This window comes from Mustela erminea, chromosome 11 (assembly GCF_009829155.1).
Source record: "Mustela erminea isolate mMusErm1 chromosome 11, mMusErm1.Pri, whole genome shotgun sequence".
NCBI classification, from domain to species: domain Eukaryota; kingdom Metazoa; phylum Chordata; class Mammalia; order Carnivora; family Mustelidae; genus Mustela; species Mustela erminea.
Window position 1 is genome coordinate 17,942,908 of NC_045624.1, and position 6,000 is coordinate 17,948,907.

Below are 6,000 nucleotides of genomic sequence, written 5' to 3' on the forward strand. Positions count from 1 at the left end.
AGCTGGACTTCGATGTAACTACCATACAAAAAAAAGACCCGATGATGCAGATACTAACTAGTCCAAAGACTGGAGAGGCAGTTGGTTTGGTTGCTGTCATTGCCAACATCATGATCATTATCAACAAGCACTGATGTTTGTTGTATCGTTTAGAATGCACTATGTTATGTTAAATGTTTGGGTTCCAATGCATGATAAGAAACAGTGCACTTAAATTTTATGTATGTTTAATTTCCCAATAAATGCGGTCTTCCTGCCTCTCTTCTGTACATGTATGGCTTCTTTGCTTTTTAAATTGAGAATATATTATTTTTCAAGTATTATTTTATTTTATTTTAAAAAGAATAGTGTTATTAAGATAGAGTTTGCATACTATGCAAATCACCTATCTCAAGTGTATGATTCAATAGTGTTCAGGATATTCAGAGTTGAGCAACCAACACCAAAATCAATATAGAACATATTCATTGAAAATAATTAAAATATTATACACTATAGCCATCACCCTCCTCCCAGTTTCCCTTACCTCTCCCAGACCGAAGCAACTATTAATCTATAGTCGGTCTCTACAGAGTTCCCTCCTCTGAACATTCCGTATGAATGGAATCATATAATATGTGGTCTTTCGTGACTGCATTCTTTTACTTAGCAAAATGTTTTCAAAGTTGATTGATATGGTAGCAGGTATTAGTACTTCATTAACTTTACGGCCAGTAATACTCCACCAAGTGGCTCTATCATATTTTGTTCATCCGTCCATCCACCGGTGAACATTCGGGTTGTTTCCATCTTCTGGCTATTATGAATAATGCTGCTATAAATATGTGTGTCCAAGTTTTTGTGTGGACACATTTTTTTATTTCCCTTGGGTATATACCTAGGAGTGGAATTGAAGGGTCATATGGTAATTTTATGTTTAACTGAGGGACTGCAGGGCATTTTCTCAAAGTGGCTGCACTATTTTTATCTTAGGGCTCTGATTTTTTCTACATCCTTGCCAGCAAGGTTGTAGAGATCTGCTGTACAGCACAATGCCTACAGTTAATAATATAGCATTGTGCACCTAAAAATTTGTTAAGAGGGTACATCTATGTTATTACCACACACACACATGCACAAAAAGGAACTGTGAATAGCTTCTCAAATAAAGAGAACTTACATATAGAGAGAAGCAACTACAAAGATTAGAAGATTCATAATCAAATCCCTTCAATTCCAGTAGACTCAATTTACTAACAGTCCATCCATGAAGTGGGTCTTGAGGAATTCCGGATATTCACAAAGAAGCAGTGTCCTAAGTTCAATGCTTTCCAGTTCAAACTACAGGCCATCCGAGCAACTGGATTATTTATTCAATTCAGTCAACTCATTATACTTGATTGATTCAGTGAATTGAATTTCATGTTCCTATTGTATAATATATACTTGTTTATTTAAAGTATTCTTAAAGCTTTTTCTAGTATTCATTTGATTGCTGCTTGAAATTTGAGGACCTGAGGACAGGGCTACATATTATATTTCTATATTTTGCTCATCTTAAGGCCAGTTGCTTAGATGAGCAAAAATACAAAGCAAAATAATACCTGAAGTGGAATGATCCTGCTCCTCTTCCCCAGTTTCCAACCAGCTAGCCCTGCCCACCACGCCCCTCCACCCCAGAGCTATGTGCTTGCGACCCACTCCAGAGCCTTGAGCTCTGTTGGTATGAAGAATAAAATGCTGACATAGGGTATCTGGGCAGCAGGAGGGCTCAGGGCTTATGCCAGAACCTAGAATCATCTTGTCCAACCCATGTAATAAAAGGTGAAACTGAAAAAAAAATCACTGGTTGATGTCATTCCTCAGCATTTTAGAGAAAATCAGCTTCGGCATTATCTTTTGGCATATCCGGCTGAAAGAGCAGCTAGTGAAAGCTACAGTCCCATGTACGAGATGCTGAGTCCTTTGCACTAGAAAATTGGTATAACATCATCACACTTACTCTGTCTGTTCATCATCACCCAGTTATCAGTCTGTTATTGTCTTGGAAACTGTGGACATAGGCAAAAACAGCAAAATAACAATGCACGGGGGACCATTTTGTGCACAGGGCCCTGGGAAGGGCCAGTGGAATTCCTCTGATCAGTCTCCTTTTGACTTTTTCCCATAGATCTTGTTCCTGCACTGAAATGTCTGGAATGCTTGGTAGGGACAAAGTGGGTTGGTCATAGGGCAATTATGCTTCTATCATCAGTGAGATCAGTTTGTGGGCTAATTTTCAAGCGACTAGTGACATCACAAGTGGGTTAAGAATACAAATACATAGTACTTTTATAATAAACACAGCTTTTATATCCCTTTCCTCAAATGATTTTCATGGCAACTCCAGAGGTCAGTAAGACAAGTATCATTTGCAACACTTTATAAATGGGACTTAGAGAGGTCTAGCAAGGTTAAAAGGTTTATCCAAACTCCTTTTCAGCCAGTGGTGGGTACATCAAGTTCATCCAATCTGTTCTTTTTACAGAACACCATTGTTTTATTTTGTTATTTAACAACAAAATTTATTAGCAGGAGCTGGTTATTTTTTTTTATCTTTTTCTTTTTTTCACTCATATGAGGAATTTTTTAAAATGCCTTTTCAGTGTAACAGAATTCATTGTTTATGCACCACACCCAGTGCTCCATGCAATACATGCCCTCCATAATACCCACCACCTGGCTCCCCCAACCTCCCACCCCCCACCCCTTCAAAACCCTCAGGTTGTTTTTCAGAGTCCATAGTCTCTCATGGTTCATCTCCCCTTCCAATTTCCCTCAACTCCCTTCTCCTCTCCATCTCCCCTTGTCCTCCATGCTATTTGTTATGCTCCACAAATAAGTGAAACCATATGATAATTGACTCTCTCTGCTTGACTTATTTCACTCAGCATAATCTCTTCCAGTCCCATCCATGTTGATACAAAAGTTGGGTATTCATCCTTTCTGATGGAGGCGTAATACTCCATAGTGTATATGGACCACATCTTCCTTATCCATTCGTCTGTTGAAGGGCATCTTGGTTCTTTCCACAGTTTGGCGGCCATGGCCATTGCTGCTATAAACATTGGGGTGCAGATGGCCCTTCTTTTCACTACATCTGTATCTTTGGGGTAAATACTCAGTAGTGCAATTGCAGGGTCATAGGGAAGCTCTATTTTTAATTTCTTAAGGAATCTCCACACTGTTCTCCAAAGTGGCTGCACCAACTTGCATTCCCACCAACAGTGTAAGAGGGTTCCCCTTTCTCCACAGCCTCTCCAACACATGTTGTTTCCTGTCTTGCTAATTTTGGCCATTCTAACTGGTGTAAGGTGGTATCTCAATGTGGTTTTAATTTGAATCTCCCTGATGGTTAGTGATGATGAACATTTTTTCATGTGTCTGATAGCCATTTGTATGTCTTCATCAGAGAAGTGTCTGTTCATGTCTTCTGCCCATTTTTTGACATGATTATCTGTTTTGTGTGTGTTGAGTTTGAGAAGTTCTTTATAGATCCTGGATATCAACCTTTTGTCTGTACTGTCATTTGTAAATATCTTCTCCCATTCCGTGGGTTGCCTCTTTGTTTTGCTGACTGTTTCCTTTGCTGTGGAGAAGCTTTTGATCTTGATGAAATCCCAAAAGTTCATTTTCGCTTTTGTTTCCTTTGCCTCTGGAGACTTATCTTGAAAGAAGATGCTGTGGCTGATATTGAAGAGGTTACTGCCTATGTTCTCCTCTAGGATTCTGATGGATTCCTGTCTCACGTTGAGGTCTTTTATCCATTTCGAGTCTATCTTTGTGTACAGAGATGGTTATTTATTATCTTAGGGCAAATCAATCACTATATTTGTTTTTAGAAATCAGATCAATCCACTGTTTAATTCCCAAATGGTACCATGGGCTAAAAGTTAAAAAATAACAATCTCAGGACACCTGGGTGGCTCAGTGGGTTAAGCCTCTGCCTTCAGCTCAGGTCATGATCCCAGTGTCCTGGGATCGAGCCCTGTATTGGGCTCTCTGCTCAGCGGGGAGCCTGCTTCCCCCCCTCTCTGCCTGCCTCTCTGCCTACTTGTGGTCTCTCTCTCTGTTAAATAAAGAAATCTAAAAAATCTTTTAAAAAAATAAAATAAAAGTAACAATCTCAAGGAATGATTCTTTGTGGGCCTTTCAATCTAACCTTTGTATTTTCAGTAATCCCATAGCAGGGAGAGTGTGACAAGTGACAATTCCTTCAAGCAACTGTCCTTACCTCAAAGTACTTGAACATCAAATAGATCTATCAAGGCATGGTGAACACCACAGTGGCTTTCCATACAGAGTCTCAATTACAGCATGATTACTGGTGACATGTGTCATCAAAAATTTCAGATTCCACATGATTTACTTTTTAAAACATTAGGAAGTATTCAAGGTTATCCCTATAAACTTAACTTTCACTCAATTATATTCTAAGAATCTTTTTTGAGTGGAAGAGAAAGGCCTACCTACATGTGTTCCTGTGAATATTATTCTTTGTGTATGTCATATGGAGAAAAAATTCTGAGGCTGTCTCTTCTACTGTTCTTATTTCATGAGACAGTAAGTCAGACCCAACTTGGGATTCTACATCCAGTTATTAAATGGAAGTTGTTGGGGAGCCTGGGTGGCTCAGTCAGCATCGGAGTCTTGGTTCTGGCTCAGGAGTCGTATAACAGAGTGCCACACTGGGCTCCATGCTCAGTGTGGTTCAGCTTGAGATTCTCTTACTCTCCTTCTCCTTCTGCCCTTCTCCCCACTTGCACATGCTCTAGTTCTCTCAAAGAAATAAACAAACAAATAAAATCTTTTAAAAAATAAATGGAAGTTGTTAAGGATATAGCAGAGATGAAGAGAGATCTCTGTCCTCACAGAGCTAACTCTTTAGTAGGACATAAATATTTCCATTTATGTCTTATTCACTTCTTCTTTCTTTGGGTTGAGTTCTATTTATTTATTTAGTATGTATGTATGTATGTATTTATTTGAGAGAGAGAGAGAGAGAGAGAATGAGCAGGGGGCAGGGAGAGGCAGAGAAGGAGATCATGACCTGAGCAGAAACCAAGAGCTGGACACTTAACTGACTGAGCCACCCAGGTTCTCCTGGGTTGAGTTCTCTCTCTTTTTTTTTTTTTTTTTTAAATTTTATTGTGGTAAGGACACTGAATATGAGATCTACCTTCTTAATGTCTATCTTACTTCTGTATCCCCAGTGCTTAACATAGCTCTGAGTACATATTAAGTTCTCAATAAATATATGTTAAGTGAATAAATAATTGAGGTCCCCACATGCTCATACTTTTACAGTTCTAAATCTTGATTCATTAGCCAGTGTTCTTCTTCCTGGGACCAGATTGAAAGCCAATGCAAGGCGGACAATCAGAATATCAACTGCAGTCTGGTACTGACATTTTTATGAGCAATTATATTAGATGGTTGATGGTAATGTGGACAATATCTCAGCTTCAATCTGTTATAGTCACAAACTTAAAACCAGGCTGCTATCTTTTAAAAAATGATGTGTATTATTAACCCAATGGAGGATGGAATGAAGACACAGATGGGTCAATGAAACCACTTACACACTAATACAACATTTCAAATTGAACAGCCCAATCATTTTATCTCCAATGGACAGAATTGTTTAAATGTAGCGATGCCTCTATTTACATGCCAACAAAAATACCAACAGAAACCTCATCAGTTTTAACATTAATAGCTGAGTTGACTGAATTAAATGAAAACGACAAATTATTCAATAAAACCTTTTGGGCAATTGCCATCAACTAACTACTGGGGGGCTCTCTCTCTCTCTCTCTCTTGAAATGGCAATTCTGCCAATATTCAGACACAATTATAGGATAAACAGAGCTGAAATATATAACAGTAAAACATGTCTTCCAGCTTCAAAAGGAAAAAGTCCTAAAATATGTTTTCCAGAGACAACAATTCTTACATGTTTGGAGCATAAAAATGTGATTG